This window comes from Pseudopipra pipra, chromosome 1, assembly GCF_036250125.1.
Source record: "Pseudopipra pipra isolate bDixPip1 chromosome 1, bDixPip1.hap1, whole genome shotgun sequence".
Taxonomy (NCBI): domain Eukaryota; kingdom Metazoa; phylum Chordata; class Aves; order Passeriformes; family Pipridae; genus Pseudopipra; species Pseudopipra pipra.
In genome coordinates this window covers 61,658,264-61,668,217 of record NC_087549.1, presented here as the reverse complement: position 1 = coordinate 61,668,217, position 9,954 = coordinate 61,658,264, and the positions used below count along the sequence as shown (strand labels likewise).

Sequence of the window (9,954 nt, the reverse complement as noted above, 5' to 3'; positions counted from 1 at the left end):
TACAGGTTTCCAAACTGTCAATCGAAGCTGCAAGGAAGAGCTCTAATTAGATTAACCTAGCAGAGCACTACAATTTTTGTCAGCCAGCTCCTGCAACCTCCTGCTGTATAGTTATCACATATGCTATAGGGCAATTAAGTATTTCTATTGCAAGTCATTCTATTTTGCTGCTATTAACCCCAGCCTTAGAACACTGTTGGATGGCAAGTAAATCAAGAAAATGTAAACCTTCTCTGCAAGCCAGCTTTTTGCAGAATTTAGGAGAAGATTTTTAATCTGCTTGAATTTCCCACCCTTTCTAGTATGTATAAAATAAAACATGACTCTAGTCAGGTCAGAGCAGTCCTAAGCTTCTTTCAGGTTCCCAATGAATTGTATCTTTCAGTTCAAAATATTAAGTCAACTATTGTTATTTTCATTTTGCATTCTTCTGTGCTGCACCCTGAAAATGATAAAATACAGGAAGAAATATCACTTAATGCATCTTCCAAATCATCTGAAAACACAAAACTGTGGATTCCAATTAATTTTTCTTGTGATTAAAGTAGGAATGTCTTAGTCCAAAATCTGATGAGAACAGCTCTTTGTTTTCCCTGCGGATCATCACTGTTAAAAGGGAAAAGGAAGAGTGCAGATTAATGGATGGGGCAATCTGTAGTTTGTTTTTGCATTGCTTGTTGCTGGGCTACCTCACTGTGCAAATCAGGGGATGATAGCCTCATTGCCCTTTTGGTTTCATGGCAAACTGAATACCTCTCTTTGCAGGAGAGAGAGTGCATCTGCATGAAAAATGGGTTCAAATTTGGGAAAGCCTTGAGGTCATTTGTTTGTTTACGTAATTGTACATAAAGCCCAGTTCCTCTCAACAGCAATAGGAACAGGCAGACCATGAGCTTTTGCCAAAGTCTCCCATCAGACAGTTTAGCCATGTGCCAGGGAAACATCTGTCTCTTTCTGCCTCAATTCCTTTATCCCCTGACATTTAACTGCTTTCCTCATTCCCAGCCTTGTTAGATGTCCCTGGGTCTGGAATCTCAGAAAACCTCTTAGCTCTGGGTGGAGCCGTGGCTTTGGGCTGGATGTTTGGAAATGCTTTTATTCTGCTTTGCTGTAGTGTGAGTTGCAGAGTTGTCACAACTCGGGACATGGAAGGCACCAGGAAGCTGTCACCTTCCTGATCCTGAGCCACCCCCTCTTTCCTCACAGATCATCTGAACCTCCCAGAGCAAGCTTGGTGTAATTTCTTTTACAATACCTATGATGTCCCTTGGGGTAGTTGCTTGCTATGTCTGTTCTATTTAATTTCTCTTAATCCTTGTGTATTTTTATACCATGTTAAATACATTAGATAAGAAATCAAGGGAAGCTATGTGAAACAGCATCTTTACTGTCAGAAATGTAATCACAAATGTTTAACTATTTATGTAGCATTCTGTCTTTCCAACTTTTCAGCTCATCATTGCAAATCCACTTTATTTCCTTCCCGTTCTTCTTGGAACCTCCCTCTGTGTGATCTCCTTTCTTTCCCATACATAATGTAAACAACAGCTTTCAGATGCCTCTGGCTTGGCAGAGGACCTCATAGGTGATACCTACTCAAGTGATTCTAACTCATAAAATGGGATTTTACTGGCAGGCCAACTGTACTTGGTGCCTACCTCTGTACAAAGGCATCACAGTTGTGTTCCATTCTCCCATAGGGAGTGCAGTAAATACATCGCAGTGCTGAAAGTTTCCCTATGCCTCAAAACCAATTTCATGCAGTTCTGTCCGAAATTTTCTCTAAAATGTGTATGCACTTAGATGTGAGAAGCCACTCAAATCACTTTAAGAAGCATCCTTAGCTCCGTGTGTTCTTTTACTAAGCCACAAACATTAATATCTGCGTTGAATATGAAAGGGAATTTGAAACATATGTAGGTATGTATATGTAGGTGTAGTAAGTACACAATTTGACTCTGAGATTGAAAGCAAAATAAAATATTCTTTGGAGAGCTCTGTTCTTATCTTGGTTTCTAGTAGTTTTCTAGTAGCTCATTTGTGGTTCCCTTGTCTGTGTTACAGCCTGCAGTGAACACATGACTTAGACAGAGATGGTCACAAATGGGCTTCAAATGCGGTTCCCTATCTGGTTAGGGTGATCAGCACCATTTCTTTCATCTGATGCATGGAAACCGTTGTGGCCAAATATGTCTCGCAAGACTCCAGGGTTCACACTTCAACCTGTTTCTCTCTTTTCTTAGAAGACTATTATATTGTGTGACTGATATTACAGTCATATTTCAAGGTCAGTCCCTGGCATTAGAATCAAAGAATGGTTTGGTTTGGAAGGGACCTGAGAGATCGTCTAGTTCCAACCCTCCCGCCATGGGGGATTGCCCCATCCAATTTGGCCTTGAACTCTTCTGGAGATGGGGCATCCACAACTTCTCTGGGCAACCTGCTCCAGTGCTCCACCACCCTAAGAGTAAACAATTTCTTCCTAATATTTAATCTACTCTCAGTTTGAAGCCATCTGCCCTTGTCCTATCACTACATGCCCTTGTAAAAAGCTCCTCTCCATCTTTCTTGTAGGATCCTTTCAGGTACTGGAAGGCTGCAATTAGGTCACCCCAAATCTTCTATTTTCCAGGCTAGATAGAGAGAAACAAAGACAAAAATTAAAATAACAACATTCCCATCAACATCCTCTTTTCCCAGGCTCAATATCACTCTTTCATTCTTGACTATTTTACCTCCTTCTCCCCTGAGCAGTGCAGGGAGATGGGGAAAGTGGGCTATGGTCAGTCCACAACAGCTCTTTCCTGATGCTCTTTCCTCCTCATGCTCTCCTCCTGCTCTTTCTGGGTTCCTCTCACAGAATGCAATTCCTTCAGATAAATCTGCTCCAGCATGGGTTCTCCCCAGGGTGTAGTTCCTTCAGGAAACATCCACCTTCTCCATATGGTGTTCTCCATGGGCTGCAGTGTGGGCATCTGCTCTACCATGGTCTCCCCAGGGACTGCAGGTGAGTCTCTGCTTGGGTGCCTGAAACACCTCCTCCCCTTCCTTCTGCAAACAAAACTGACATGCTTATTTTGGCTGTTCAGACTCCCCTCTGTCACCACCATCTCTCACATGGTAACTGAGGCTACACTTTTAAGTTAGGGTACTTTTTCCCTCAAGCTCCTCAGGATCACAAAGGTGGGAAATTTCTAAATACCCTTCTCTTCACAGATTCTCTGATTGGCCTGTCAGCTTTTCAGGGTATCTTGCTTCCAGCCATCTGCACAGAGAAAGAAAGGATGCTCTGACAACTTGTTTGCTCTTCTGGGCCTCCCTGGCATCTTGCTGCACGTCAGAGTGCTTTCCTGATTATCACCAGCCAGTAGAAGACACTTTCATCTGTTTCCTATGTTATGTATGTGAACTAGCTCCTCACATAATCCACACTGCTGCTCTTTGGCTAGTCTGGAAGGTGTGTTGGGCAGTGATTTTACATGATGAGGTGCCTTGGGGCCCTGCTTTGGAATTTGCCACATTTATTGATCAGAAATGTATCAGTGATATTCATATGAAATCATAACTTAATAACATCAGGTCACATTAGGGTTACGTGGCTCATACACTTATGTGTGTAATGTACATATTTCACTTACAAGAGATTTTAAAATACACAGGGAAGAAAATTCAGGCTTAATCCATTAAAAATTATATCAGAAATGTTGCTCTTTCTGTCTCTTTCTTCCCTGTGGTGGGTTGATGTTTGCTAGATGCCAGGTGCCCACCAAGCCACTCTATCACTCCCCTTCCGAGCTGGACAGGGAAGAGAAAATAAAATGGAAAACGACTTGCACATTGAGCTAAGGCAGTTTACTAAAGCGAAAGCAAAATCTTGTGTGCACATAAGCAAAGAGAAAAAATCGAAATTGTATTCTCTACTTCCCATCAGCAAATGATATCTAGCTGCTCCTTGGGAACAGGGCTTTAGAATGAGTAGTGCTTGCTCCAGAAGGCAAACATTGTAAATAACTAATGCCCCCCCTTCCTGCTTTGTTACTTAGCTTTTATATTTGAACTGACATCATATAGTATGGAATATCCCTTTGGTTAATTTGGGTCAGCTGGCCTGGTTGTGTCCCCTCCCAGCAGCCAAAACACTGATGTGTTATCAACACCCTTCTAGCTACCAGTGCACTGTGAGGGCTGCTATGGGGAGCTGAACTCCATCTCAGCCATACCCCATGCATTCCCCTTGCCCATTTAACTTGCTGTTTCCACTGGAAGGGTTATCCCATTCAGTCCTTCGTATAGTCCCAAAGCACAACAACTTTTAGAGCAAGTTTCTTGAAGAGGTTCTAGTCAAATAATTTCACCCCAAAACCTATTCTATATTTTCCCTTGGCCATCCTTCTTGGTTAAATTAGGTATAATTTCTCTCCCTTGTGATCTGCAAATCACTCTCTATTAAGCTAAGGGTGATTTTCTGCACAGTTCTGCTGACTGAGAAATAAAATCAGTTCCCATCCTTTGGTGATTTTTAGGCCCATTTGCGTGTGAAATGGATCCAGTTCCTACAGAAATCACTATATTAACAAACATGCTCGATACAAATTCGTAAGGGAGTTAAGTGCAGGTAGATAATTTGCTTGGTTGAAACTAGATACTGTGGCACTTGCTCCTACAGCAATTTGACCCTCACCCTTAGCCTTTCTCACTTCAGCTCCCTGTAGCACAGCTGTCAGTCTCAGCTTTCCCTCTCCTCTCAGCCGTGTGACCAAGGCTGTGCCTACACTCTAGATGCCAGAGCCAGCTCCAGACTCACTGCATGGTGTTAATGTGTTGCCAGTTTCCCAAAAAGGACTTGATCCTCTCTATGGCAGACTGATGAAATTGCTTAGGCAGCTCTTGCCCTCTAAGTGCCCACTCTCCTCCTCTGAATTTGAAGGGTTTATGTGTGGGTATCTACACTGCAGATAGTGTTTCAATGCTGTGCGTGTAAAACATGAGAATTGCAGTGGTTTGTAGCCTAACAGGGCAAATGTTATTAAAATAGCAAATACCATGCTATTTTAATTAGACAGTTCGCTAGGTAGCACTTTTAGGCTTTTCAAAATTCTGTTCTGTAAATTCTCTCTGCAGTTCATGTTTGATCAAGTAATTTCAAGCTTTCTAGATTCTGTAGAATCAGAGAATCCTAGAATCATTTAAGTTGGAAAAAGCCAACCGTTACCTAACACTGCCAGGTCCACCACTAAACCATGTCTCTAAGGGCCATACATACATGTTTTTTGAGCACTTCCAGGTACTGTGATTCCACTACTACCCTTGGCAACCTGTTCTACCCTTTCAGTGAATAAATCTTTCCTAAAATCCAGTCTAAGGCTCCACTGATGTAACTTGACACTGATTAGAATGAGGTACAAATAAATTCTTTGTATGCATTGATTCTTATGATAAGCTGGATGCAATTGAAGCAATTTGAAGGGGGAACTCATAACCTTTAAATAAAGTATGACAGCTATAGAAGCAAAGCCACAGTTCGGCCCATATGCTAACAGAGCTACCCAGTGCACTAGGTACGTTTCCAACTGTGCTGAACTTCCCAGCACTGAGGAGGACACTTCTGTGGGTACTAATACCTTTAGCTTGCCATCCAGGCTGAACAGTGCCTTACTGAGCACGCCAGGATGAATTATGGCCCAGAAACAGAGACCTGAAGCCATACCCCTGCATGCACTCTGGGTGAGTGAGTATTTGTTGCAGAACATCAGTAACACTGCATATTAGATAATTATGGATATCTGCCTCCATTTTGGCAATCTTGAGGGCTCATCACTTATGTGCTTTTGGCAGTGCTGGGATCTGTTTTGTCTTGTGCTGTGTGTATTTCCAGAGGCTGGAATCCACATGTCTCTCTGAAAAGAGAAGCAGATTTTCTGTGGATCAGTTCTGATATCTCAGCTTTGTTATGGGAATTTTACCTGACGAGATGGGTGAGTGGCAGCACATGGTGTGGCAGGGGCACAACCACATGAGGTTGTCCTGTCAATACACATATGCTGACTGGCCACCTGGCTACCATCTCTGGCCATGCACAGTGGCAGGATCTCTTTGGCAGAACCAGCTTGGTTAGTTTTTCTTTACCCAAACAAAAAACTTGAACAAGTGTTTCATCTTTGACATCTTCATCCACCCAGTCAAGTGAAATAAAAATACTCTGTTGTTTCAAAAGAGAGAAGGAAAGAAAAATGTATGAGTGGACAGACCTTATTTCCTTAGAAACCCAAAGTAACCCACTGATCTCCAGAAACCTGGAAAATAAGAAAAAACTCATTGGACTGTTACAGAGGGGTATGTAATATAAAGAGTAAAATATGTCCTAGGTTTATTATTTTGGTTCAGAGCAGTAGGACTATGAACGCAAAGATGGAGTACCTATGGGGAAGAGATTTGAATTTGGTGACTGGAAGTCAAAACATGGCCATCTCAACCCAAATTTCCTTCCTTCTGTACAGTTTTCTGGGGTAGGGTTTAATGTTTTCCCTGGCGAGAAAAATTAAATGTTTTCTTGAAGAGCATTTGTAAAACTAAAGAAGTCTACATGCTTGTGACATCAAATCACAAATGGAGTGCTATATTGCCCTGTGGGCATGAAAATTTCAAGCTCTTTAGTACACTATTATAATAAGTTTAAAATTCATTTCTTGCAAACAGTGTAATTCCAGGAGACACTTTAGTTGTACTTTGGCTTACAAATTGTTATCACAGTTGTGGAAAGAAAAGAAGAAAATATTTCTCTTTCCAAACACCAGAATCAGACTTACAGGCCTGTGCTCTATTTGAGGGATCAGTGGTGACTTCTGTTTTCCTTTGACTGTGAAACTGCTTTCCAACCCTTATGCGAAAGCATTAATCTTTGCTAGAAACAAAGCAAAGCACATCTATTCGTAAAAATCCCTTCAAGAATTTATCTCAGTATGCTTTCAAGAAACAGTTTTAAAATGCTTTCACTGAAGCAGGTTAAATTAAAAAGAAAGATATGACCTGGAAAAATTGCAATGACTTTTAGTCAGATACCTCAGTGTCTGGCCTTGCTGTGACATTCAGGTTATGAGGCCATTTTCAGCATACTTGTCAGTCTGTTCCATGTATTTCAAGGAAACTAGGTTGTAATAAATGGAGACAACTTGTGACAACATAACATTTAGCTCACCACAGCCATTTCTGATGATTTTGGTGAGAAGGTGGATTCCCCAGTTCTCATCTTTGCCTCCTGAAAGCTCTGATTTCATTACGCTGAAGTAACTCCCCACAGACTGATGTCTTGAATATCCTCCATGAAGTTTATTTCACAGCTTTTCCTGGCATCTTGTTTCTGATTTGCATCTGTGTTTATTCTGCCTTCACATAGTTATGAAAATGTCCCTAATTTTTAGTATGCATTTTTTTCATGTTAATGCTTTATTTTATTACCTCCTGGTCTTCCCCGTTGGTTAGTAAGACTGAATTATCTCTTATCTAATATCTATTCATATGTCTGTGAATAACCCTGCTTCCCCTTGGTCTTTTATTTCCATGAAAGCTTGTCCATAGTTGAAGATATTTTCAAATTCAACAGCATTTTTAAAATTTGCCCCTATATTTAAAAAAAAATAAAAAAAGAATTCAAGATTGGAGCTAACTGTAGTGACATAGTTCTATTTTTAACATGTTGTTTTTATTAATATTACCCAACATAGTGTTTAACTTTCTCTGACAGTCATGGTAACTTGAGTACAGTACATTAACAGCTTTAATCTTCTGATATGACTTGCTGATGTCTTTATAATGATGGGTTTGATTAAATCTGGATTAATTTGAATAAATTTTCCACATCTGATTCAAGTCATATTTATTTCTCTAAAACCCTGGACTTCTGTACCAAAAATCAGTAGTGAGTTTTAACTGTCTCTTTTGGCCTGTGAACAGACTTCAAATCCAAAGTTTTTGATGCTTAATTCAAAAAATATAATACATTTTAAATTATTCAGTGCTTGAAAAGTTTTAGAAAGTGCTAGCTATGAATGCCTGGCTTTGCTGACCTAAGGAGAGCTAACTGCACTGCTATGACGTGGTAGAAACATAAGCAAAGGTAGGGGAAACTGCTGTGATAGTGGGAAGAAGCTGGTAGCTGCTACCAGGAAGAAAAACAGATGCAAAGACAGAAAAACATGATCTACGCTGGAACTGGCAGCAAGAGAAGTAATTTTGTTGGAACCGTGACTGAGAACTGAAACATTATAGACCCATAAGAACCTCTGATAGCAGTACGTGATTTCATAGTAACCTGCAGAAGGTAACTGGATAACACTTTGGACTGGACAATAACAATTTCTAGCCTGAACAGCTTACCCATGCTAATGAAGATGGAAATGGGCTTTCACATCTAACTCTTACAGGGTTTTCCTGTGTCTTGGCTAAAATGGATTTTCATTTTATCACCGATGGCAAGAACTTACTCAGGTCTTAACTAGGATGGAATAAACCTACCTAATCCAGGTATGAAATGGTATTCTTTGAAAACGATGTTTTCCCCTTGCAGTAAGTTTTTTCCAGTGTGATTTGTAGTACAGATTTCCTGCATGTCATTAACATGAAATGGATTGCTCAGTAAATCTTCTAGTTTTGGCTTCTGCTAGACTAAAACCATCCACTTCAAGGATTGTCCATATCACATCAGTGAAAAACATCTCATTACTTGTTTTAAAATTCTGAATTCGGACGGGTATTTTAGTCAATCCCAAAATTGGTTCTGGTTCCTAAGAGATAGATTCTTAAACGCTTGTGTTCAGTTCCTTATCCTGGTAGGATAATAAAATGAGACTGGACTGGATTATGATCATGCATCAAGAAGACTGCTACAGAATTTCCTTGAGGAGATTTAAAGATTCTTGCAAACTGTTCCTTTACAGACAGTATCTTTTCCATTCTTGCCCCAGATCCGCTATTACAGAGCCAGTAGCTGATTTTCTGTGGCTTACCGGTTCCCCAAAAAACACATAAATGCTGTACCTTTGCTTCAGCTTCATGCATCCTTACCCCTTACTTGCCTCTTGCTAAAACAAGTAATTTATTTTGTGTTGTTTTGGAAGTGCTCCTGCTCAAATTGTTTATTCATGTTGATGCTCTTCTGTGATAAGATACTGTACAACTTTACAGTGTCACACACTAACCACAGCAGCATGCAGGAGCTCACATGATGGTCATTTAATATCCATGACTCACAGTCCACAGGACTAGGATTCCGGCCAGCCAGGATTTGTTCTAAGTGGCGTGAAATGACAAACAGTGCATGATATACAGCTCAGATACCAAACATGGTGGCCAAGCATTTTAAAAAACATGGCTCCTTGCCCTCTCCAGTAAAAAAAAAAAAAAAATAAATAAAAAAAAAAATCCTGCAATATATTCACCCAATGACTATTCAATATTATTTTTTGAAAAATTAACTGCCAAAATAAAGAACATGGCGTCTTGGTCTTTCTAAGTGGTTTCTGCACCCTCTCTGGTCTCTGGTTATTCTCCTTTGTTTAATTTTCCAGTTTGAGTTTTATGGTGGCAACTGGTAACTGCTCTGACTGTGCTTGTGATACCTCTGCCTGATTTTTGTATGTAAAACTGCAACTTATTTTCCCTGGCTTGTTATTCAGCTGGGATGTTATACAGTTGCGGAGTGCGAGAGGGATTAGATGTTACTCTGTGATTCACCCAGTCCCTGAGGACAGCTATATAAAGATCATCCTCTTCCCCTTGGCCCCAGGGAAGCTAGGGGGCAGATTACGAGCTAGCGGAAAAGACGAGGGCATAAAGAAAAAAACTCACCATCTGCAAAGAGGTTCCTGGAGCACACATTCCCCTGCTCTCACATTGTACAAAACTGGGAAAAAATGCGCTCCACTGCTCGGCTACTGTTGGTATAGCCATAGAGGGGCA

The 9,954-nt window shown here is 40.6% G+C and overlaps 1 long non-coding RNA gene across 3 annotated transcripts in view; it reads left to right on the top strand.

Annotated features, from left to right (window-relative positions):
- The first annotated feature begins 8,101 nt into the window (after positions 1-8,101).
- LOC135416120 (uncharacterized) overlaps positions 8,102-9,954 on the top strand; it is a 37,954-nt gene continuing 36,101 nt past the window's right edge. For all 3 annotated transcript variants that reach the window (XR_010431447.1, XR_010431445.1, XR_010431450.1), the window contains exon 1: positions 8,102-8,520. This is a non-coding gene — a long non-coding RNA (uncharacterized LOC135416120). The remainder of the gene's footprint in view (positions 8,521-9,954) is intronic.